At 32.5% G+C, this 27,504-nt stretch overlaps 2 long non-coding RNA genes and 1 other non-coding gene across 3 annotated transcripts in view; 2 read left to right on the top strand and 1 right to left on the bottom strand.

The window, feature by feature from the left end:
- Positions 1–27,504, top strand: part of LOC108662221 (uncharacterized) — a 67,825-nt gene that overhangs the window by 9,863 nt on the left and 30,458 nt on the right. Inside the window, exon 3 of the long non-coding RNA XR_016024133.1 lies at positions 7,300–7,385. This is a non-coding gene — a long non-coding RNA (uncharacterized LOC108662221). The remainder of the gene's footprint in view (positions 1–7,299; positions 7,386–27,504) is intronic.
- On the top strand, positions 345–2,227 carry LOC148764655 (uncharacterized). Its single transcript, XR_016027817.1, has 3 exons — positions 345–451; positions 1,096–1,180; positions 2,052–2,227. It is a non-coding gene; the product is annotated as an uncharacterized LOC148764655 (long non-coding RNA).
- Positions 11,094–11,199, bottom strand: LOC148764654 (small nucleolar RNA R71). Its single transcript, XR_016024309.1, has one exon. It is a non-coding gene; the product is annotated as a small nucleolar RNA R71 (small nucleolar RNA).

Here is a 27,504-nt window from a genome sequence, read left to right as displayed (position 1 = left end):
TTTTGATCAAATTTAATTATTTGGAGTGTGAAATGAGTATGAGGAGTGAAAATTATGCATTATGGCAAATTTTCAATTTTTGGGGTAAAAATGTAATTTTTAAGAAGTTTAGGGGCAAAAGTGTAATTTTGAAAAATTTGCTCCACCAAAACTTTGAAAAAATCTGAAAATTTCACTTAAGACTTGGATAAGTCAAGGGGAATGCATGGTGGAAAAAGTAGGACAAATGGATGGCTAGAAAAAAAATGAATTAATAAAATATTTAAAATATGAATAAAATAATATTATTTCATTAAACAATAAAAAGGCATAAAAAAATCAGCCCATAACCCATTCTTCTCCTTCAACATTCGGCCAAGCAAGAAATAAGAGAGAGAAAGGAGAAAATAAAACCCTAGCCAAGAAATTTAAAGGGAAAATAAGTGGAAATTCAAAAATCAAGTGAAAAAAGGTAACATTTCTTAAATTTGTCTTGTGCTTTACCTTTCCCATGCATTTTCCATCATTTTTCATGGTTGAATCATGTGATTTGAGGATGATTTGAATTCTGAAAAATGGGTTAGGAGAGAGAAAGTTATTAGATTAATTTGATTTTGAGCTATGTTAGTGTTTAGTGTTAGTTTAGCATGTTTATGAGCAAAACAACAAGAAAAATATTTATCTTCTCCATGAATTTCTCTAGGCCGAATCTAGCCAATGGTATGTGAGGATGAGGTTGACTTTATTTTAAGAGAATTGGGTGGAAAAATGATGAATTATGAGGTTGGAAATTAAATGGAAATTTTCGGTGCAATTAATTGAAATTTTTACCCACAAGGGGTAAAAGCGTAATTTATAGTCCAGACTGATTAATTGGACCAAATTCACAGTCATTGAGGTATTGTGGATAAAATTGGATAATTGAAATTGAAATGGATGGAATTGGAGTCGAATTGGGGATTTTAAGAATTTACACCGTGTATAGGCGAGTTAGGTCAAACACCGCAATTAAGCGATTGTTTAAACATTTCAAATCCTATCTAGTGCATACGCATGGATAAGAGCCTGAAATAATTTATGATAAATTGACACAATTTATTGAATTTTGTGTCATAGATTATGGATAGGTGGTGAGTCAATTGTTTCGGGTAAGAGACTGCACCTGAGGGCGGAAGATAGGAGTATTTCTACTCCTAATACTGTGAGTAAACTTATTATCGTCTTAATTATCTAGAGTAGTTTTATACAATTGTGTGATTTTATAAAAAATTGAGTTTAAATGGTAAATTGCTATGTTTTAAGAGAAATTGTGATTTTATAAAATGATTTTATAAATTTTCTGAAAAATCGAATATTGGTTTTGAAAATAGAGTAATTGGAGACTGCCTGCTTGTGTTGTAAATTTATGGTTTTAAATTGAATGGCTTATGACAATATATGAGCATGAATGGCTAAATTGATTTTGGTGTCAGAATTATTTGTATTGTGTATTCAGCCTTGAGAGGCTAGATTGTGATAAATTGCCATGCCATGCTAGAATGAATTTTATTGAATTGGTGGAGTATATATTAATTATTTACTGCAGAGGGGGTTCCGTGGACCAGCCTATTAGAGGGTCACGGTAAACTCCATTATATTATTACCTCGAACGGAGAGGCGCGTAGGGTATCTCCTGGGGTAAAGCTTAGGGTTCACTTCACGCTAAACCACCACGTGAAGGGGAACTCAGCCAACGCCAAGGAACGGCTGTATTTTTCTCAAACTAAAAATATATTTTAAGTGTATATGAAATTTTAACAGCCTTGGCGGACTCGGTTGGATGCCCTGCGCAAGGTATCACTGAGTATGAGTTTTGGCACGAGCCAAAGTTTTAAAAAATTCATAAGCCAAGTTGATTACTTGATTTATATGGATTGATTTTATTTGGTTGAAATGAACTGAAAGGTAATGAAATTACGGTATGATGACTTATTTTAATTGTCTCCATTTACTCGGCTTTAGATACTTTAGATGGTATCTATTTACTCACTGGGATTATAAAATCTCACCCCTTCTTCCTATACATTTTTCAGGCTCAGGACAGTTTGTAGATAGTCGAGTAAGACGAGAACTAAGCTCGGAACTGCATTATAGAAAGTAAGAGTTCACAGTCTTACATCCTCTTGGTCAATTGGAGCCCACGTGTCATTGCATATCAAAACTTATATTTTGGTTATCTGTATTTCTATTCATACAATTTTTACTTTACTTTCATGTGCGAAAAATTATTTACGAATATTTCTATAAAAATTTATTTTATGAGAAAATAGAATATTTTATTTATTATTTTTAAATAGTACTAGTTGTCAACAATTTGCTTTCAAATGAACGTTTTAGATATTTAATTGTTTTTAAATCATTAAATATATATTTTCTGCTTACCTACTACATTTTTAGCAAGTTTTGAGATTTTTGACGAAAAATTACGAAAATACCCCTGTGAGCCAGAAAATAATATTTTATTGTTCTTATTTAAAAATGATTTATGATTTTTTTGAAATGCGAGATTTAATAACTGTTGCTCACCGGGGAGATGCGAAAGTTGATGCTAAGCCTTGCGAGGTTTCAATCGACATTCGGGGTGAAGAATGTCTGTCGAGGCCTCGCGGCGGTTGTCACGGGCCCGATGGGGAGTTCCGGGTCGTGACATAAATTGTCTGTTAGCTGCTTTCATATGGGGAATGTTATATGGCTGTTAAATACTAAAGTTTATAGTAAAATGAAGTTGAACGAACTAAGTAGAAACATCTCTTTTCATTCATTGTTCATTTTTTAACCTGCCTTATTTGCACTCTGATTCTTTGTTTTGGTAAGCATCATCTATAGACCAACGTAGAAAACTTTATTTTCCTTGTATCAAAATTAAGTTTAGTAATAAGAAATTTAGCTTCTAGTTCTTGTATAAAAAAAATTAATGCTCTTGTAATAAATTAATTAAATCTTTTTGGCCAATTTTTTCTTTAAAGTAGACTAGGTAATTATTATTAACTTTGAAATGATTTACTAATACTAATAATATATTATTATCTTGTATACCAACGACAAAATTTTTATGTTCAAAGATATAGATAATCTTCTATATAGTCCACTATTTGAATAAAATAATGAATATATATATATATATATATATATATATATATATATATGCTTGATTGTATATTCAATCATCTCTGAACTAAAAATTACTACTTAAACAAATTATGATTATGCATAGATTAGGTGCATGATATTTATAGTAGAAAAATATTAGTTGCATTGGTAAAGTTGGAATATGAGTTAGATGTTTATGAAAGAAAATATTTGGAGGAAGTGATGAGCAAGGAAGTAAAATCACACTCAGTTCAATGATTAAAAGTCCAAAATTTTCATGAAAATCAGATTTGTTTTGTAATTTAAAAGCATTTTGTTAACATAAGATTTTCATTTGATAATGTTATTATTATTATTACTTTATGAGTCGCTCACTTTTGTCCCGTAGTGTTTGAATGTTTAATTGTAATATATAGTTTCTAAATTTAATTTATGCTTACTTTCCCTGTTTCAATTACATCCTTTTAGGTTGCACTGAGCTTTCTCTTACTTTTTGCTTATCCTACTCCTAAGCTTCCAACTCCAACTTTTGAGTACCACACTGCCTTCAATGGTGTTGCATTGGGAATTGTAAGTAATTGATAAATCATATAGCATTTAAACAATTCTAAACTATTTTCTGTTATAATAAAAGTTATTAAAGTGATATGGTTGGTGCTTTTCCATCATTCTGCATAGTGTTTGATGCCATTATAAAAGTGCTTTAAAAAGGTTGGTAAAAGGATAAAAAATATTAAGAAAAATAATGTAACAGTGTTGAGAATTACCAAGATTTAGTCATGAAATATCAAAAGGCTGCCCATATCCAAATACAACATGGAAAATAGTATAATTTAATTTTTAATTTACAGATCAAATACAAAAGGCAATAATATATAGATGTATATAACATCTTATATATATTAAAATTGAATGCATGGCTAGTCTTTTCACAAGTTTGCATTAATTACAACTTTGGATTTTAATTTTAATTATTTCTATGAAAACAATATTAGGACTACCAAATGGAAAGATATCAATCTTGGATGTATCAACGACTAACTCATAATGGCTTCATGAAGGATGAATTTATGAATAGAGTTCAAGAATTTATTAATTTTGCATATTCTAACCCTACATTTATATAGGGGAACAAAATTAGATGTCTTTGCTCTTGATGTAGCAACACTAGGCTTCTAAGTTCTGATAAGGTGGCAGAGCACCTTTTAAAAAAAGATTTTACTGGTGCTTACACAATATGGAGTTTACATGGGGAACATGAAGTTGGACAATCATCAAGAAGTAGATATGGGGTTGAACCATATTCTAGTCATAGGGAACATGGGGAACCAATGTATGAAGAGAAAATAGAAAATCAATATGTTAGAATGGTTCGGGATGCTATGCGTTCAGAAATTGTTTTGAACGCTAGTCATTATAATGACTCAAGATCTGTGGAGGAAGATCCAAATCAAATTGAAATGAGCTTTTACTCTTTGTTGGGTGATGCAGATGAACCTTTGTGGTTAGGTTGCACAAAGCAAACAACGCTCTCAGCAATGTCGTAACTTTTAAATGTTAAATCAAAGTTTAATTTGAGTAAGTCATGTTTTGATTGTTTGATGGATATAATAAAGAATATGTTGCCAGAAGATGAAACTTTACCTAGTGACTTCTATACAATGAAAAGGAAAGTGGTAACACTTGGACTTGTATATGACAAAATTCATGCATGTAAAAAAAATTGCATCTTATTTTATAAGGAAACTACTAATTTTGAGTATTGTATGATACGTGGTCATCATCGATATAGAGCGAGGAAATCAAGTGTCGAAAGACAAAAGAAAATTCCTTACAAGATTTTGTGTAAATGGCTTGCACATAACCGAAGTGATGATGGAGTGCTTAGACACCCTGTTAATGGTGAAGCTTGGCAACACTTCAACTGCACACATGAGTTATTTGCAATTTAATCTAAAAATATCATATTAGGATTATGTGCAAACGGTTTCAATCCTTTTGGACCAACCGTGAAACCTTATTCTCTTAGGCCAGTAATGCTCATTGCGTACAATTTACCTCTATGGATGTGTTTGAAACAAAAATATATATTTCTTAATATAGTTATTCCAGGTATGAAAAGTCTAGGCCAAAACATAGATGTTTTTTTGAGGCATTTGATAGATGAGTTGAAAGATTTATGGAACGAGGGTGTTCTCAAGTATGATACTTATCGGAAACAAAATTTTCAATTGAGGGCCTGATAACTCTATGATATAGAGTTATTTATGCTTAATTTTTATAATAATTTAGCATAGTTCTTGTAGTAGTGCATAGAAATTAGTAGGTTTTATTTAATTATTTTAAATTAGTTATTTTAGGTGAGTCATTCTAATCTTAGTTAATTTTATGTTTAATTTGGTGTTAATGTGGTTAAGATAGGTTGTTATTGATTTATTTATGCTTTTGTAGCTGTTTGATGAATAAAGAGTTTTAATGGAAGGAGAGTAATTTTGACGTACAGACTTCCATTACACATGTTTTGGTAATTTAGCCATAACTCTCTCTACAAAGCTCCAAATAAGATGATTCTTGAACCATTAGAAATATAAGAGAAAAATATACAACTTTTATATTTACCACTTTACCCAGTTTTGTAAAACCTGACCCTATAAACACATGTCATGACATACATGCACTGAGTAGTATGTTATTATGCTAGGAAAAGCACCTAAGAATAGACGAAACTCGGTATTGTACCTAATGGTACACTTGAGTTGATTTAACCTCGAACTAGTTCAAATAGGAATTGTAGGATGAAATTTAATATTTTATAGTCAAGAAATGACTAAAAATGATTGTTCAGAGTTCGAGGGTTAATTTGGGGTAAAATTAGAAATTTTGATATTTAAGGGCAAAATCGTCATTTTGCCACCTAAGATAATAATTTGATCATGGAGTGAAATTTTTGACCAAGATTAACTATTTGGAGTATAATTTAATGATAGGAAGTGAAAAAGTTTAATTCTAGTGATTTCTGGAGTGTAGGGGCAAAATCGTAATTTTACCTCTCACGAGCAAAATTTGAGATTTTGAGAGAATTTAGATCAAATTTGACAAATTGGAGAATGATATGAGTATAAGGGATGAAAATATGTCTATGGGCAATTTTTCAGTTTTTTGAGCAAAAATGTAATTTTTCACTTTTACGGGGGCAAAAGTGTAAATTTTAAAAATTACTCCACCGAGACTTTGGATAAGTCTGAGAATTTTATCTAAGCTATGGATATGTGAGACAAGTGTATGGTGAAAATTTGGAAACAAATGGATGAAATTTTAAAAATGGACCAATGGGAAAGTGACACGTGGTATTTTTTTAATGAAATAATATTATTTTAATGAAAAGTCAGCCCATTTAAACCCCATTTTAAGTGCTGGCAGGCCATAAGGAAGAACAAGAGAGGAAATAGGGAGGAAAGGAAGAAAAAAAGAAAAACCAAAGAGAAACAAGAAAATTCAAAGGGAAATTCACGGTTTTCGACCGTTTACGCGTCTAACGGTAAGATTTTTCGATTCTAGCTTGATTTCTACCTTTCTTATGCCTTTATTTCCATTTAGCATGCTTGAGGAGAGAGATCAAAAAGTGATATCAAGGGCTGGACGAAATTTTAGGGGAGAGAAATTGAAATTTTTAGGTTTTGATTTTTAGTTAAATTGATAGTTTTAGTTAGTTAAATATGTTTAGAAATTAAATTGGGCAAGAAATCATTAAATTTTCACAATACCCACTCTTGGCTGGATGCTCAATGCTGTACAATGATGATGAATTGATTTTATTCTAAGGAAAATGAAGAGAAAATGATGAAAAACGATTAAACGTGATAGAAAAACAAAGTAGAAAATTAACCTACTTAATGTCCCATTTTTGGCCGAATTTTCCAAGGAAGGGAGTGAGCTGATTTTGTTGTTTTTAGAAGGTTATTGGCTGATATTTAATGGCTAGAAATGTTGGAGAGAGAATGGGATGATTTAGAGCTAAAATGGAGCACGTTAGCAATTTATCGAGCAAAGTGCCAAAAATAGGTTAGTATCGCGTTTAAGCCGTTTTAGGCTATTGCATTTCATACCATGCATTAGTATAGGATTTAAGTTAATTATATAGTAATTTAGCATCAATGTGATGAATTGTGTAAATTTTTGTAATGTGTCTAGGAGGAGAGCCTTCCGGAAAAGGCAAAGAAGTCGTACCCGACTAGTAGTGATCGGGGCGCTTAGAAAGCTTTTAGTTTGTACAAACGGTGAGTAAACTTATTATTATTGTAAATTATCTAGAGTTTATTTTTAAATGCCCTTTATGTATTTTATGAAATGAGAACGAGATTAAAACGGGATTTTTAATGTTTTAGGAATAAATGTGACAAATAAAAATATATTGTATTGATTATGAAATCGATTAATTGGAGGCTACAAATTGACTTGAAAAATATATATTTTCCTAGGAATGGCTTATGAGAAATGAGTATATGTGGCTATATTCTGTGACTGCATTGGGAAATTTATATAAGTTGTTGTTACTATGCAGGCTGGATAAATAAATAAAAGCCACGTTATACTGTTGAAATTTTATTAAAATTGGTGGGTTAGTCACTGCAGTGACGGGTTTCTGTGGACTGCCTATTAGAGGGGCACGGTAAACCCAGTTATATAGTTACTCCGGTTGTAGAGGCGAGGAGGGTAACCCCCGGGGTAGTATTAGAGCTCACTTCACGTCGAACCCCCAAGTGAATGTGTAACTCTGCCAACACCAAGGAACGACTGGTTTTAAAAATAAAAATATGTTTCACGTGTGAATATTTTAACACCCTTGGCGGACTCGGTTAGATGCCTCGGCCAAGGTATCCCCGAGGATTAGTTTTGGCTTGAGCTTTGTTTTAATAAAAGACATAAGCCTTAACAACTGTTTTGGTAAATTACAAATATTTTATGGTTTAAGAAACAAATTGAAAACATTATGAAATGGGTTGAAATTTGTTGTTTAAACTTGCCTCCATTTTACTCGCCTTTAGATATTTATGATAATGTCTGTTTACTCATTGGGATTTTATAATCTCACCACCCTCCTTTCCACCCATTTCAGGTTCAGTATATACTGTAGATAGCTGATCTCATAGAGAACTACCATTAGATTTGCATTTTGCAAACCGTAGGTTCACAATCCTCTTTACTTTTGTTTATTCGGGGGCCCTCTTGTTATTGTAAATTAAATTAAATATTTTGGCTTATTGTATTTCAGTATGTATAAATTTATTTAGTCTTTACACTATAAAAATTATTCACGTATAACTCTATAAATATTGTTTTATAAGAAAATAGAATATTTTCCTTAATAATTCTTTTATTTTCTCATTATATTCAAATAATCGTAATTTCGTTTTAAATGAAGATTTTAGACTTTTAAACTCATTTTGAATATGAATTATGTGTTTTGTACTTGTATATTACGTTTTAGCCAGTTTCGAAATTTTTGAGAAGAAAATGACCAAAATACCCCTGTGTGGCGAAAATTTTATTTTGATTGTTTTTGATCTAAAATAGTATATATTCTCTAAAAACTTGATATTTAACAATGATTGCTCATAGGAAAGGAAAGAAACTGATATGTAAGCCTTGCGGGGTTTCGGTTGGCATTCTGGATAATGAGTGTCAATCGGGACGTCGCGGCGATTGTCATGGGCCTGAGGGAGGTTCCGGGTTGTGACAAGTTTGGCTTGGAAAGTGGTCAAAAATCTTGTTGAAATTGACATACTGTAGTAGTCATAGAGCAATTACGATTTCTGTTAATTAATTGGGCAAGGTTGCGACCCATATAGTCTGATGAAGAAATCTTAGCTTAAATTAATTTTTTCCTTCACCCAACTTGGCCTAGCTTTAAAGCCCTATAAAAATAACCTTTCAGAGGACTTTTTATAAAGAGAATGAAACACCAGATTGCTAGTTGAGAATCAAGCTACAAAGTCACTGAAGCTGAGAAGAATGTGAAGGATTCAAGAACGTTTGGAAGATCAAGATTATAATTCTTGAGTTTTAACTTTTTTATTATTCTTTTATTTTCTTAGTTTGTTTTTATTGTTTAAACTTTATTTGATGATGATGTGTGACTTGATGGGCAACTAAGTTTTTAATCTAAGATTATGATTAAATTCAATATATAGTCTAATTTATTTATCTCTCTTTTACTTATGTTTTACGGATTTAAGTCGTTTATTTTATTCTATTCTTAATGTTTCTAATTGCCTTATCACCAATTAGATTGAATTGAAAACCTAGGTTAAACCTTGACGAAGTAGATTTAGGTAGACCTTGAATAGAATAGCGTATGATCAAATGCACTTAGTCGATTAGGTGGTTTGATTTGCATATAGGGTAGACATATACTTATCAGCCATGCGTAGCCAAGATTAGAGCACGAACTTAATGAATCTTTTATCAATATAATTTACATAGATATATAATAAATTAATTGGGAGAGGTATTTTTATGAGAAACTCGACAGAGACTTCTAAATAATTTAGAACTCTAGGTTAGCAACTTAATCTATTAAATTGAGTTAAGAGAGAGAGAGAAATATTTAGATGAAGTACTAAGAGACATCATAATCTTAGGTTTGGTAGTTAAGTTATTTTTATTTACTATTTCATTTTAGTTTCAGTTATTAGTTTTAATTTTCTTTTTTTTGTTTTAATTGTTTGGATAAAATTTGGGTATTATAATTTTAGTAGTTAACAGTAGGAATTAAACAATTTTCTGTAAGAACGATACTCTACTTCATCATTATATTACCTGTTAACGATACGTGTAGTTGCATGAGAAATCAACAATAAGTTTTTGGCGTCGTTGTCGGAAAATTGATTTTTGGTTCTTTCTTGTTAGTATTAATACCAAGCATTTTTAATTTTAATCTAGACTTTTCTTTTCTTTAATTTTTTAGGTACTTTTGGTCGTTGTACGCGAAGAGCCCAAAATTTGAAAATTGTTCCTTTTGATCCAGAAATCGAAAAACTTTTTGAAAACTCCGGAGGAAAAATAAAAAAAAATTCTACTCCAAGTAAAACAATGGCTGATTAATAAGAGGAAGAGACCAAGCCTTTGAGGGATTATGCAGTCCCACAAGTAAAAATCTCCACTCTAGTATCCGAAGACCTTCTATTCAAGCCAACAACTTTGAAATTAAGTCATCAATCATTCAAATGATTCATATTGCTATTCAGTTTGGGGGTTTGCCTAATGATGATCCGAATGCTCATATTGTAAATTTTCAGAAAATCTGCAATACATTCAAGGCTAATGGTATTACTAATGATGCCATAAGATCAAGGTTTTTCCCTTTTTTATTTTGAGATAAGCAAAGAGTTGGTTAAATTCGCTTCTTGCTGGTTCCATTAATACTTGGAATGATTTTAATCTAGATTTTTCTTTTCTTTAATTTTTTAGGTACTTTTGGTCGTTGTACGCGAAGAGCCCAAAATTTGAAAATTGTTCCTTTTGATCCAGAAATCAAAAAACTTTTCGAAAACTCCAGAGGAAAAATAAAAAAAAAATTCTACTCCAAGTAAAACAATGGCTGATCAATAAGAGGAAGAGACCAAGCCTTTGAGGGATTATGCAGTCCCACAAGTACAAAATCTCCACTCTAGTATCCAAAGACTTTCTATTCAAGCCAACAACTTTGAAATTAAGTCATCAATCATTCAAATGATTCAAATTGCTATTCAGTTTGGGGGTTTGCCTAATGATGATCCGAATGCTCATATTGTAAATTTCCTGAAAATCTGCAATACATTCAAGGCTAATGGTATTACTGATGATGCCATAAGATCAAGGCTTTTCCCTTTTTTATTTTGAGATAAGCAAAGAGTTGGTTAAATTCGCTTCTTGCTGGTTCCATTAATACTTGGAATGATTTGGCTCAAACTTAGCAAAATTCTTCCCACCTATAAAGTCAGCAAAGATGCAGAATGACATCTTTTCTTTCATGCAATTTGATTCTGAATCACTATATGAGGCTCGGGAGAGGTATAAAGATTTCATAAGAAGGTGTTCTCACCATGAATTACCTAAGTGGCTGTAAGTTCAAACTTTTTATAAAGGTTTATTGGGACCTTTTAGAACTACCATTGATGCTATCATTGGAGGTGCACTTATGAGTAAATCCATTGATGAGGCTTATGATTTGCTTAAAGAGATAGCTTATAATAATTATCAATGGCCATCTAAAAGATTGGGTACAAGAAAAATTGCTGGAATTCATGAATTAGATGTGATAAACACTGTTTCTACATAATTGGCTTTTCTCACAAAAAAATAGATAAACTGAGTGTTAATGCTGTTCAAAACTCCTTTATGACATGTGAATTTTGTGGAGAAGGACATTCCGATGACAATTGTCCCATCTATTTTGAGTCTTGTCAATTTGTTGGAAATAGGCAACAAAATAATTCCTATTCCAACACTTATAATCCTGGTTGGAGGAATCATCTTAATTTTTCATGGAATAATAGCCAAGGGTCTTCATCAGCTGCTAAGTCAAACTTTCCTCCTAGATTTCCATCTAGAGCACTTATGTCAGACAAAAAGCCTTCAATGAACGACATGTTCATGTAGTTCATGACAAAGGCTAATACATTCATAACAAAGACTCATGCATTCATAACAAAAATCGATGCATTTATGATAAAGACTTATACCTCCATTCAAAATCAAGCAGCGTCAATTAGAAATCTTGAGACACAAGTGAGCCAACTTGCCAGTGCTTTAAATACTAGACCTCATGGTACCTTACCAAGTGATACTAAATCCAACTCAAGAAAAGAAGGTAAAGAACATTATATGGCAATCACTCTTTGCAATGGAAAAGAGGTAAGTAATAAAGCTTTAAATTATGAGATTTTAATTCAATCTGATGAGAAAGAAATTGAAAAACTACTGAAAAAGAAATTGTGGCTGAAAAATCTGTTGAAAATTCAAAAGAAAAATCATAATTAAAATCTGCTCCCACACCTCCACCACCTTTTCCTCAACGTTTTCAAAAGCAATGAAATACCCCATACTTTGATATGGTGATAAATAAAGTTGATTGAATGCAAATTGAGATCAATTAAAATGTTTAAAAGTGATAAAAGACGAAACGAGTAGTTTATGATAAAATATTTTGCAAGTGAGAAAATAACAATAAAATAATAATAATTTTATCGGAGGAGAATTTGTGAGATAAAAGGCTATTCAGAAGTCAAGTGAGGCATAATAAGGTATTTCAGGTACCAAAGAGACAAGATAAAATTTTTAAAATATTAATATTTAGCCGGATGTCGAAATCAGTCAAGAAGAAAGATCATATGGTTGATTCAAGTGGGGGAGAAGATGACAAGCCCGACTCTATAAAAATATTTATCATGACATACACGTGATGGATAGCATGTTTGCATGCTAGGAGAGTTCCAAAAAAAAAAAAATTTTTTACAAAAGTCGGTATTGTACCTAGAGGTACAACAAAGTTGATTTAAACCTCGAACTAGATCAAATAGAGAATTTACGATGAAATTAAGAATTTTAAAGTCCCAGAATGGTTTAATAGGGTGATTCAGAGTTTGAGGATCAATTTGGAGTCAAACCGAAATTTTCACTATCTAGGGGCAAAATGGTCATTTGCCACCTGGGGATAAAATGGGAATTTTTAGAAAAGATTTTTGGCCCCATTTGACTTATTGGAGTAAGATTTGAGGTTTAGAAGTGAAAAATTTTAATTTCGGTATAATTTGGAGAAAAAGGGTAAAATGGTAATTTTGCCACCCAGAATCGAAAATTTAATTTTTGAAAGGATTTTGATGAAATTTAATTATTTGGAGTGTGAAATGAGTATGAGGAGTGCAAATTATGCATTATGGCAAATTTTCAATTTTTGGGGTAAAAATGTAATTTTCGAAAAGTTCGGGGGCAAAAGTGTAATTTTGAAAAATTTGCCCCACCAAAACTTTGGAAAAATCTGGAAATTTCACTTAAGACTTGGATAAGTCAAAGGGAATGCATGGTGGAAAAAGTAGGACAAGTGGATGGCTAGAAAAAAAAATGAATTAATAAAATATTTAATATATGAATAAAATAATATTATTTCATTAAACAATAAAAAGGCATAAAAAAAAATCAGCCCACCCATTCTTCTTCTTCAACATTCGGCCAAGCAAGAAACAAGAGAGAGAAAGGAGAAAATAAAACCCTAGCCAAGAAATTTAAAGGGAAAATAGGTGGAAATTCAAAAATCAAGTGAAAAAAGGTAACATTTCTTAAATTTGTCTTGTGCTTTACCTTTCCCATGCATTTCCCATCATTTTCCATGGTTGAATCATGTGATTTGAGGATGATTTCAATTCTGGTCATATGGGTTTAGAGAGAGAAAGTTGTTAGATAAATTTGATTTTGAGTTATGTTAGTGTTTAGTGTTAGTGTAGCATGTTTATGAGTAAAACAAGAAGAAAAATATTTATCTTCTCCATGAATTTCTCTAGGCCGAATCTAGCCAATGGTATGTGAGGATGAGGTTGACTTTATTTTAAGAGAATTGGGTGGAAAATGATGAATTATGAGATTGGAAATTAAATGGGAATTTTCGGTGCAATAAATTAAAATTTTTACCCACTAGGGGTAAAAGCGTAATTTATAGTCCGAACTGATAAATTGGACCAAATTCACAGTCATTGAGGTATTGTGGATATAATTGGATAATTGAAATTGAAATGGATGGAATTGGAGTCGAATTGGGGATTTTAGGACTTTACACCGTGTATAGGCGAGTTAGGTCGGACACCGCAATTAAGCGATTGTTTAAACATTTCAAATCCTGTCTAGTGCATACGCATGGATAAGAGCCTGAAATAATTTATGATAAATTGACACAATTTATTGAATTTTGTGTCACGACCCGGAACTCCTCATCGAGCCCGTGACAACCGCCGCGAGGCCTCGACAGACATTCTTCACCCCGAATGCCGATCGAAATCCCGCAAGGCTTAGCATCAACTTCCGCATCTCCCCGGTGAGCAATAATTATTAAATCTCGCATTTAAAAAAATCATAAGTCATTTTCAAATAAGAACAATAAAATATTATTTTTTGGCTCATAGGGGCATTTTCGTAATTTTTCTCAAAAATCTCAAAACTTGCTAAAAATGTTGTAGGTAAGTAGAAAATATATATTTAATGATTTAAAAACAAAATAAGTATCTAAAACGTTCATTTGAAAGCAAATTGTTAACAACTAGTACTATTCAAAAATAATCAATAAAATATTCTATTTTCTCATAAAATAAATTTTTATAGAAATATTCGTAAATAATTTTTCGCACATGAAAGTAAAGTAAAAATTGTATGAATAGAAATACAGATAACCAAAATATAAGTTTTGATCTGCAATGACACGTGGGCTCCAATTGACCAAGATGATGTAAGACTGTGAACTCTTACTTTTTATAATGCAGTTTCGAGCTTAATTCTCGTCCTACTCGACTATCTACAAACTGTCCTGAGCCTGAAAAATGTATAGGAAGAAGGGGTGAGATTTTATAATCCCAGTGAGTAAACAGGTACCATCAAAAGTATCTAAAGTCGAGTAAATGGAGACAATTAAAACAAGTCATCATACTGTAATTTCATTACCTTTCAGTTCATTTCAACCAAATAAAATCAATCCATATAAATCGAGTAATCAACTTGGCTTATGAATTTCTTAAAACTTTGGCTCGTGCCAAAACTCATACTCAGTGATACCTTGCGCAGGGCATCCAACCGAGTCCGCCAAGGCTGTTAAAATTTCATATACACTTAAAATATATTTTTAGTTTAAGAAAAATACAGCCGTTCCTTGGCGTTGGCTGAGTTCCCCTTCACGTGGTGGTTTAGCGTGAAGTGAACCCTAAGCTTTACCCCAGGAGATACCCTACGCGCCTCTCCGTTCGAGGTAATAATATAATGGAGTTTACCGTGCCCCTCTAATAGGCTGGTCCACGGAACCCCCTCTGCAGTAAATAATTAATATATAATCCACCAATCAATAAAATTCATTCTAGCATGACATGGCAATTTATCGCAACCTAGCCTCTCGAGGCTGAATACACAATATAAATAATTATAACACCAAAATCAGTTTAGCCATTCATGCTCATTTATTGTCATAAGCCATTCAATTTAAAACCATAAATTTGCAACACAAACTAGCAGTCTCCAATTACTTTATTTTCAAAACCAATATTCGATTTTCCAGAAAATTTATAAAATCATTTTATAAAATTACAATTTCTCTTAAAACATAGCAATTTACCATTTAAACCCATTTTCCATAAAATCACACAATTGTATAAAACTACTCTAGATAATTAAGACGATAATAAGTTTACTCACAGTATTAGGAGTAGAAATACTCCTATCTTCCGCCCTCGGGTGCAGTCTCTTACCCGAAACAATTGACTCACCACCTATCCATAATCCATGATACAAAATTCAATAAATTGTGTCAATTTATCATAAATTATTTCAGGCTCTTATCCATACGTATGCACTAAATAGGATTTGAAATGTCTAGACAATCGCTTAATTGCGATGTCCGACCTAACTCGCCAATACACGGTGTAAATTCCTAAAATCCCCAATTCGACTCCAATTCCATCCATTTCAATTTCAATTATCCAATTATATCCACAATACCTCAATGACTGTGAATTTGGTCCAATTTATCAGTACAGACTATAAATTACGCTTTTACCCCTAGTGGGTAAAAATTTCAATTTATTACACCGAAAATTCTCATTTAATTTCCAACCTCATAATTCATCATTTTTCCACCCAATTCTCTTAAAATAAAGTCAACCTCATCCTCACATACCATTGGCTAGATTCGGCCTAGGGAAATTCATGGAGAAGATAAATATTTTTCTTGTTGTTTTACTCATAAACATACTAAACTAACACTAAACACTAACATAGCTCAAAATCAAATTTATCTAACAACTTTCTCTCTCTAAACCCATATGACCAGAATTCAAATCATCCTCAAATCACATTATTCAACCATGAAAAATGATGGAAAATGCATGGGAAAGGTAAAGCACAAGACAAATTTAAGAAATGTTACCTTTTTTCACTTGATTTTTGAATTTCCACCTATTTTCCCTTTAAATTTCTTAGCTAGGGTTTTATTTTCTCCTTTCTCTCTCTTGTTTCTTGCTTGGCCGAATGTTGAAGAAGAAGAATGGGTGGGCTGATTTTTTTATGCCTTTTTTATTGTTTAATGAAATAATATTATTTTATTCATATTTTAAATATTTTATTAATTCATTTTTTTTTCTAGCCATCCATTTGTCCTACTTTTTCCACCATGCATTCCCTTTGACTTATCCAAGTCTTAAGTGAAATTTCCAGATTTTTCCAAAGTTTTGGTGGAGTAAATTTTTCAAAATTACACTTTTGCCCCCGAACTTTTCAAAAATTACATTTTTACCCCAAAAATTGAAAATTTGCCATAATGCATAATTTGCACTCCTCATACTCATTTCACACTCAAAATAATTAAATTTGATCAAAATCCTTTCAAAATTAAATTTTCGATTCCGGATGGCAAAATTACCATTTTACCCTTTTTCTCCAAATTATACCGAAATTAAAATTTTTCACTTCTAAACCTCAAATCTTACTCCAATAAGTCAAATGGGGCCAAAAATCTTTTCTAAAAATTTTCATTTTGTCCTTAGCTGGCAAATGATCATTTTGCCCCTAGATAGCGAAAAGTTCGGTTTGTCTTCAAATTGATCCTCGAACTTCGAATCACCATATTAAACCATTCTAGGACTTTAAAATTCTTAATTTCATCGTAAATTCTCTATTTGATCTAGTTCGAGGTTTAACTCAACTTTGTTGTACCTCTAGGTACAATACCGACTTTTGTAAATTTTTTTCGGGACTCTCTTAGCATGCAAACATGCTATCCATCACGTGTATGTCATGACAAATATTTTTATAGAGTCGCGCTTGTCATCTTCTCCCCCACTTGGATCCACCATATGATCTTTCTTCTTGACTGATTTCGACATCCGATTAAATATTAATATTTTAAAAATTTTATCTTGTCTCCTTGGTACCTGAAATACCTTATTATGCCTCACTTGACTTCTGAATTGCCTTTTATCTCACAAATTCTCCTCTGATAAAATTATTATTATTTTATTGTTATTTTCTCACTTGCGAAATATTTTATCCTAAACTACTCCTTTCGTCTTTTATCACTTTTAAACATTTTAATTGACCTCAATTTGCATTCGATCAACTTTATTTATCACTATATCAAAGTATGGGGTATTTTAATCTCCCCCACTTAAATAGAATTCGTCCTCGAATTCCCGTCAATGTTGCGTTATCAATCTCCTTCTATTATCCTACTCCTTGTTTCTTCTATAGGGACATTCAATTTATTCACCTCGTTCACCTTCAGTTCAATTAAATGCTTTATTTATGGCACTTATCATCCTTTGGAACTGGATCAGTAATACTTTTCATAACCATGATCTCTTATATCGAGACACTAAGCATGCCTTTATCACCATTATTAAATTTGAACCATAACTTCACCTCAATTATACTGATTTCGATCACATATCATACTTACTTATGTATACCTAATCATCATTTTATTAATTCGCTCCTACCAAATTTCTCAACCTTGATTCATCCATCTTATACTGGTCTATACACTTCCTTTAATAGAGTTCCATTAAGAACTTAAACAATTCAAGGTTTACCTTCAAAGTCATTCATAACTTTAATCGTTCATTACATGTTCATTAACACTTTAGCTCACTGACCTCTCTGGACACTATTTCAAAACTCCCAATTACTGATAACCATTCTTCACTTTAGTTAATAAAATTATCAATTTCATATATACATAGATACATGCATTTTCAAATGTCAACATCTCTCTTTATATATAGGAATCCATGTGTTCACATGCCTTGGACTACATTCCCCCTTTATTCATCCGTATCCCAATCCTAGTTTCAATATAATAATTCTTATAGTGCATGTCAACCTTCTTATTATACTTGTGTATAACTTCATATCATTCATATCATTTCCAACCATATGTTTGAGTTTCCTTATACTATATATCATTCATCACAATGTCATCTCCATTGAATTATAATCCATTATGCGTGTATGCTTTATAATCCTATTGATGCCTCAAAGATTTATCTCAACTTGATCATTGGATCTCATGCAATACCATAATTCCTAAGAGTCATCCTTTTGTCCTTAATCATCTTTCATGCCTTTATATTACCTTGTATCTTTCTTGCATTACGATATTGATTTGTCACTTAAGACTCGAACCCATTTGAATCATGTATGCCTTAAGCATTTTCGAATTCCAATTTCCATAATATATTAGGAAAGTTTCATTATCTGACTTCATTTTCAAGGTCAACTTCTATCATCCTTTGTTCCACTCCTTCATATGAACATAACATCATTCTTCCTTAACCAATTTATAAATTGTACTTGAAATTGTAAAACTTAAAACTAGATTCTCCTCAAGTATTTTTCAATATTAATACTAATATCACTCTCAGCTTACAGCGTCCTTTTTATAAACACATAACTTAGTGCTTGCTTTAACGAGATCTAAAGTAAAACTTCTCTTGAGTTTTTCCTTGGGAATATCTATCTTAAACTTATGTCTCACAACATATGATCCCTTAACTTGTGATTTAGCAGTTAGGCTTCTCAGCAAGTTTTAAAAAATTTTATGTTTCATACTTGCTGTGTATGATTATAATTTCTTCTCAAAGATGTTTATGTATTCCTAAAACACTTAATCTTAAAGATATATAAATACGTACTCATCCATTCAATCCCTAACTTATCTTCATAGATTTCTAGGGTGCCACACAATTAGCCTCATGTTGTTACTAATCCTTGTCATTTTACTGTATCAAAACAGATATTACAAATTCTCGTAATGATATTCTATATAAACTGATTTTCTATACCAGTCTCGTAATTCTTCCTTCACACTTTCATTACTTGGTATCTCTTCTCAATATAGTCATCTCAAGAATCTTTCAATTTTTTTTTTTTAATTATATGCCCATATACAACGAAATAAAGAAGTTTTTCAATTCATTTGGGTGAACATTCTCCAGAATATTTAAGACTCTCAGATAACAAAACACAATGACCAACAACCAAAATTCAATTTGTAAGCTCATTATCGTGTCACTCCCATCTTACTCATGCATCATAGGCGTGAGGTATTCGGAGCAGTGTAACGTTGAACAGTCAATGTTGAAGTACTGTAGCTATTAGAAATTTTTCCATCAAAGCTATTTGTCTGCATTCAAAGTCACCACATCAATCATTCTCAACAAGTGGATTCCCTTTTAGATATATATCATGAGTTCCATAAGTATAGATACCTTCTATTTTCTTGTCCTACACACTAAGCCAGATTAATACTTTCATCTCATGTCATCTTTTGACTTTTATCAACATTCATAAAATTCCACCTCAAAACATCCTTTCCATATAGTGTAATAAATTCATAATAAATATACCACTCCACACATAAGTTGCTTACTATCTACAACTTTCCTCAAATTTATTGTCATCCCTATCCCATTTATCTTCTTTGTCTTATACTCCAATAATCTTATTGACTTTCGGTATAATTAACTACGAAAACAGCTCAGCTTCCTCCTTACTTTATTCTCGCAATCCTTACTGAATCAAAATTTTATATTCCCCATATTCCATAATTTAACTTCATTGGGCTTATATTTGTGCCCAACTATTACCTCATAGTGTCATAACATCACTGAATAATCCCCTTCATGCTTAAATTACAATCATTAACGTAATCACATTATCCATTCCGAATGTCATTTATAACCTTATTGCTTCCTTCTATAACTTTCCTCAATAATTATATCACCAATTTATCTCTGTTATAGTAAAAGATTCCCATACATATCCAATTATTTAAACTACTATTTTACATTCCGTTCGAGTCATACAAAATAAAAGCCACTCCTAACTCCTTTACACAGGTAACTACTACATTTTCCCTTAAACGACACTTGCCTAAATTTATGACAATACAACTTCAACTAAAGTATTAAACATCTTTAGGTTTCGCATTGTCCTGATCCAGGCACATCAATGGATCCTCTTCCTCCTGAGATTTTCTCCTTTGTTCTTCAATCCAGGCTTGTTGTATTCTCCTACGTTCCTCATCACTTATCGGTGCAACATTTCTTCCACAACCAGGAGGAAAATATCGTACAACGTTCACCCCCCTACGGGGTTTACTTACCACTGTTACTTTCTCCTTATTCTTTTCTGGTTGTTCCCTTACATTTCTCCCACAGCCTGGTGGAAAGTGTCGGACTACTGTCACACTCTTCCTAGAACGAATACCTCTTTCGGCTATCCTTAATTTTCCCTTTCTTTAGCATATTCCTTAGATTCTCTCAAAAGGGAACCTCTTATGCTTACATTAATATTATTACTATCTGCACTTTTTGGACTACTCGGTTCGTGCTGCCATCGGCTCCTAGCAGTAGAATCTAGCGATCCCTCACTAATACTATGAGAGGCGTCGGGACTACCGTCTCTCCTAGATATGGTGTGTATGTCACTAGTGCACTTCAAAACCTATATGCAATCACATAGTAATTGCATAATAATTTATGCATCTCAAAAGTAAGTAGATTTCTATATGTAGATGCATACATTCTATTCAATCGAACCTAACTTAACTTAACTTAACTTATCTTAACTTAACTGGACTTGGGGCCACGCAGTGTCAGTGTAGATTTCTTAAAACAACCTTAAAATCAAAAACTTTAAAATCCAAAGCTTTAAAATCAAAATATCTGATCTTTAAACCATGCTCTGATACCAATAAAATTGTCACGACCCGGAACTCCTCATCGAGCCCGTGACAACCGCCGCGAGGCCTCGACAGACATTCTTCACCCCGAATGCCGATCGAAATCCCGCAAGGCTTAGCATCAACTTCCGCATCTCCCCGGTGAGCAATAATTATTAAATCTCGCATTTAAAAAAATCATAAGTCATTTTCAAATAAGAACAATAAAATATTATTTTCTGGCTCATAGGGGCATTTTCGTAATTTTTCTCAAAAATCTCAAAACTTGCTAAAAATGTTGTAGGTAAGTAGAAAATATATATTTAATGATTTAAAAACAAAATAAGTATCTAAAACGTTCATTTGAAAGCAAATTGTTAACAACTAGTACTATTCAAAAATAATCAATAAAATATTCTATTTTCTCATAAAATAAATTTTTATAGAAATATTCGTAAATAATTTTTCGCACATGAAAGTAAAGTAAAAATTGTATGAATAGAAATACAGATAACCAAAATATAAGTTTTGATCTGCAATGACACGTGGGCTCCAATTGACCAAGATGATGTAAGACTGTGAACTCTTACTTTTTATAATGCAGTTTCGAGCTTAATTCTCGTCCTACTCGACTATCTACAAACTGTCCTGAGCCTGAAAAATGTATAGGAAGAAGGGGTGAGATTTTATAATCCCAGTGAGTAAACAGGTACCATCAAAAGTATCTAAAGTCGAGTAAATGGAGACAATTAAAACAAGTCATCATACTGTAATTTCATTACCTTTCAGTTCATTTCAACCAAATAAAATCAATCCATATAAATCGAGTAATCAACTTGGCTTATGAATTTCTTAAAACTTTGGCTCGTGCCAAAACTCATACTCAGTGATACCTTGCGCAGGGCATCCAACCGAGTCCGCCAAGGCTGTTAAAATTTCATATACACTTAAAATATATTTTTAGTTTAAGAAAAATACAGCCGTTCCTTGGCGTTGGCTGAGTTCCCCTTCACGTGGTGGTTTAGAGTGAAGTGAACCCTAAGCTTTACCCCAGGAGATACCCTACGCGCCTCTCCGTTCGAGGTAATAATATAATGGAGTTTACCGTGCCCCTCTAATAGGCTGGTCCACGGAACCCCCTCTGCAGTAAATAATTAATATATAATCCACCAATCAATAAAATTCATTCTAGCATGACATGGCAATTTATCGCAACCTAGCCTCTCAAGGCTGAATACACAATATAAATAATTATAACACCAAAATCAGTTTAGCCATTCATGCTCATTTATTGTCATAAGCCATTCAATTTAAAACCATAAATTTGCAACACAAACTAGCAGTCTCCAATTACTTTATTTTCAAAACCAATATTCGATTTTCCAGAAAATTTATAAAATCATTTTATAAAATTACAATTTCTCTTAAAACATAGCAATTTACCATTTAAACCCATTTTCCATAAAATCACACAATTGTATAAAACTACTCTAGATAATTAAGACGATAATAAGTTTACTCACAGTATTAGGAGTAGAAATACTCCTATCTTCCGCCCTCGGGTGCAGTCTCTTACCCGAAACAATTGACTCACCACCTATCCATAATCCATGATACAAAATTCAATAAATTGTGTCAATTTATCATAAATTATTTCAGGCTCTTATCCATACGTATGCACTAAATAGGATTTGAAATGTCTAGACAATCGCTTAATTGCGATGTCCGACCTAACTCGCCAATACACGGTGTAAATTCCTAAAATCCCCAATTCGACTCCAATTCCATCCATTTCAATTTCAATTATCCAATTATATCCACAATACCTCAATGACTGTGAATTTGGTCCAATTTATCAGTACAGACTATAAATTACGCTTTTACCCCTAGTGGGTAAAAATTTCAATTTATTACACCGAAAATTCTCATTTAATTTCCAACCTCATAATTCATCATTTTTCCACCCAATTCTCTTAAAATAAAGTCAACCTCATCCTCACATACCATTGGCTAGATTCGGCCTAGGGAAATTCATGGAGAAGATAAATATTTTTCTTGTTGTTTTACTCATAAACATACTAAACTAACACTAAACACTAACATAGCTCAAAATCAAATTTATCTAACAACTTTCTCTCTCTAAACCCATATGACCAGAATTCAAATCATCCTCAAATCACATTATTCAACCATGAAAAATGATGGAAAATGCATGGGAAAGGTAAAGCACAAGACAAATTTAAGAAATGTTACCTTTTTTCACTTGATTTTTGAATTTCCACCTATTTTCCCTTTAAATTTCTTAGCTAGGGTTTTATTTTCTCCTTTCTCTCTCTTGTTTCTTGTTTGGCCGAATGTTGAAGAAGAAGAATGGGTGGGCTGATTTTTTTATGCCTTTTTTATTGTTTAATGAAATAATATTATTTTATTCATATTTTAAATATTTTATTAATTCATTTTTTTTTCTAGCCATCCATTTGTCCTACTTTTTCCACCATGCATTCCCTTTGACTTATCCAAGTCTTAAGTGAAATTTCCAGATTTTTCCAAAGTTTTGGTGGAGTAAATTTTTCAAAATTACACTTTTGCCCCCGAACTTTTCAAAAATTACATTTTTACCCCAAAAATTGAAAATTTGCCATAATGCATAATTTGCACTCCTCATACTCATTTCACACTCAAAATAATTAAATTTGATCAAAATCCTTTCAAAATTAAATTTTCGATTCCGGATGGCAAAATTACCATTTTACCCTTTTTCTCCAAATTATACCGAAATTAAAATTTTTCACTTCTAAACCTCAAATCTTACTCCAATAAGTCAAATGGGGCCAAAAATCTTTTCTAAAAATTTTCATTTTGTCCTTAGCTGGCAAATGATCATTTTGCCCCTAGATAGCGAAAAGTTCGGTTTGTCTTCAAATTGATCCTCGAACTTCGAATCACCATATTAAACCATTCTAGGACTTTAAAATTCTTAATTTCATCGTAAATTCTCTATTTGATCTAGTTCGAGGTTTAACTCAACTTTGTTGTACCTCTAGGTACAATACCGACTTTTGTAAATTTTTTTCGGGACTCTCTTAGCATGCAAACATGCTATCCATCACGTGTATGTCATGACAAATATTTTTATAGAGTCGCGCTTGTCATCTTCTCCCCCACTTGGATCCACCATATGATCTTTCTTCTTGACTGATTTCGACATCCGATTAAATATTAATATTTTAAAAATTTTATCTTGTCTCCTTGGTACCTGAAATACCTTATTATGCCTCACTTGACTTCTGAATTGCCTTTTATCTCACAAATTCTCCTCTGATAAAATTATTATTATTTTATTGTTATTTTCTCACTTGCGAAATATTTTATCCTAAACTACTCCTTTCGTCTTTTATCACTTTTAAACATTTTAATTGACCTCAATTTGCATTCGATCAACTTTATTTATCACTATATCAAAGTATGGGGTATTTTATTTTGTGTCATAGATTATGGATAGGTGGAGAGTCAATTGTTTCGGGTAAGAGACTGCACCCGAGGGCGGAAGATAGGAGTATTTCTACTCCTAATACTGTGAGTGAACTTATTATTATCTTAATTATCTAGAGTAGTTTTATACAATTGTGTGATTTTATGAAAAATGGGTTTAAATGGTAAATTGCTATGTTTTAAGAGAAATTGTGATTTTATAAAATGATTTTATAAATTTTCTAGGAAATCGAATACTGGTTTTGAAAATAGAGTAATTGGAGACTGCCTGCTTGTGTTGTAAATTATGGTTTTAAATTGAATGGCTTATGATATTAAATAAGCATGAATGGCTAAACTGATTTTGGTGTTAGAATTATTTATACTGTGTATTCAGCCTTGAGAGGCTAGGTTGCGATAAATTACCATGTCATGCTAGAATGAATTTTATTGATTGGTGGATTATATATTAATTATTTACTGCAGAGGGGATTCCGTGGACCAGCCTGTTAGAGGGGCACGGTAAACTCCATTATATTATTACCTCGAACGGAGAGGCGCGTAGGGTATCTCTTGGGGTAAAGCTTAGGGTTCACTTCACGTCAAACCACCACGTGAAGGGGAACTCAGCCAACGCCAAGGAACAACTATATTTTTCTCAAACTAAAATATATTTTAAGTGTATACAAAATTTTAACAGCCTTGGCGGACTCGGTTGGATGCCCTGCGCAAGGTATCACCGAGTATGAGTTTTGGCACGAGCCAAAGTTTTAAGAAATTCATAAGCCAAGTTGATTACTCGATTTATATGGATTGATTTTATTTGGTTGAAATGAACTTAAAGGTAATGAAATTATAGTATGATGACTTATTTTAATTGTCTCCATTTACTCGGCTTTAGATACTTTAGATGGTATCTGTTTACTCACTGGGATTATAAAATCTCACCCCTTCTTCCTATACATTTTTCAAGCTCAAGACAGTTTGTAGATAGTCGAGTTGGACGAGAACTAAGCTCGAAACTGCATTATAGAAAGTAAGAGTTCACAGTCTTACATCATCTTGGTCAATTGGAGCCCACGTGTCATTGCAGATCAAAACTTATATTTTGGTTATCTGTATTTCTATTCATACAATTTTTACTATACTTTCATGTACGAAAAATTATTTACGAATATTTCTATAAAAATTTATTTTATGAGAAAATAGAATATTTTATTTATTATTTTTGAATAGTACTAGTTGTCAACAATTTGCTTTCAAATGAACGTTTTAGATACTTAATTGTTTTTAAATCATTAAATATATATTTTCTGCTTACCTACTACATTTTTAGCAAGTTTTGAGATTTTGGACGAAAAATTACGAAAATGGCCCTATGAGCCAAAAATTAATATTTTATTATTCTTATTTGAAAATGACTTATGATTTATTTAAACGCGAGATTTAATAATTGTTGCTCATCGGGGAGATGCGAAAGTTGATGCTAAGCCTTGCGGGGTTTCGATCGGCATTCGGGGTGAAGAATGTCTGTCGAGGCCTCGCGGCGGTTGTCACAAGCTCGATGGGGAGTTCCGGGTCGTGACAAGCAAAATCTTGACAAACAATTCCAAAGATTTCTTAAGGTATTCAAAAAAGCTGCACATTAATATTCCTTTTGTTGAAGCTTTATAACAAATGCCAAGTTATCTTAAATTCTTGAAAGATATCTTGACCAAAAAGAGGAAATTGGAAGATTTTGAGATAATTGCACTTACTAAGGAGTGTAGTGCTATAATCCAGAATAAGCTTCCACCAAAGCTTAAGGATCTAGGGAGTTTTTCTATTCCTTGCACTATTGGTAGTTTTAAAATTTCTAAAGCTTTGTGTGATTTGGGTGCTAGTGTTTCAATAATGCCTTTATCTGTTGCCAAAAACCTTGGATTTCAAGAGATACAAACTACTACAGTTACCTTGCAATTAGCAAACAGAACAATCAGGTACCCAGTTGGGATTATAGAGGATGTTTTGCTTAAAGTTGGGCATTTATACATTCAAGTGGACTTCATTATGCTCGAGATTGAAGATGATGTTGAAATTCCTCTTATTTTGGAAAGACCATTCTTAGCTACAGTTGGAGTAATTGTTGATGCGAAGAATGGCAAAATAACTTCCAAAATTGAAGAGGAGGAAATGGTATTTAATTTGTTCAATACAACTCAATACCCCTATACAGATAGTTGCCATAAAGTGGATTTAGTTAATGAAGGTAAAGGTAAGCCTAGTCCACCAGCTTCAACGAAGCAAGCGCCAACTCTTGAGACAAAACCACCACCACTTTTCAGTCATCTTGATTTTGTGGTTGGACAGTGAATAGTATTTTCTGATTTACAACTCCATCTTTTGCCATGGAATCTTAGACCATATTGGGGGAACACCTTTAAGGTGGTAAAAATTCAACCTTATGATATTATCGAGATTATAGTGGGCTTACCGGAGCAGTCAAGATCAATAAAGAAAGTCTAAAGCCGTTTAAAATAGTGCAAAAGGGGATGCCATAGTCAAGCTAGTGACTATAAAGAAGCGCTTCTTAGGAGGCAACCCAAGCACTCTAACTTACTTTCTTTTATTTTTTTTTATTTATTTAATTATTAAATTATTAATATTCTCTTTTATTTTTGAAGGAACATGTAAAAAAATTGAAAACAAAAATTTCAAGAAAAAGGGGGGGGTAAGCCGCAGCCTCATTAACTTTAATGAATGCAGGCCACGACCCACTAGGCTCTAGGCCGCAGCCTTAAAAAAAAATAACTAAGGCCGCAGCTCCCCTACAAGGTGGCTGCGGCCCAACGGATCGTTGAAGCATAGGCCACGGCCTTGCTCCTTTTTGTGACATGGGTCGTGGCTTCCACTAAAGGGCAGGCCACAACCCCTTATGATGTGGGCTGCCCATTGTTGGCAGCCCACTTGAAATGGCCCATACTTTGATATGGTGATAA

Source organism: Theobroma cacao, chromosome 1, assembly GCF_053813885.1.
Source record: "Theobroma cacao isolate CCN51 chromosome 1, ASM5381388v1, whole genome shotgun sequence".
NCBI classification, from domain to species: Eukaryota; Viridiplantae; Streptophyta; class Magnoliopsida; order Malvales; family Malvaceae; genus Theobroma; species Theobroma cacao.
The sequence above is the reverse complement of the archived record's forward strand: the minus strand, read 5'-3'. Positions and strand labels throughout refer to the sequence as shown.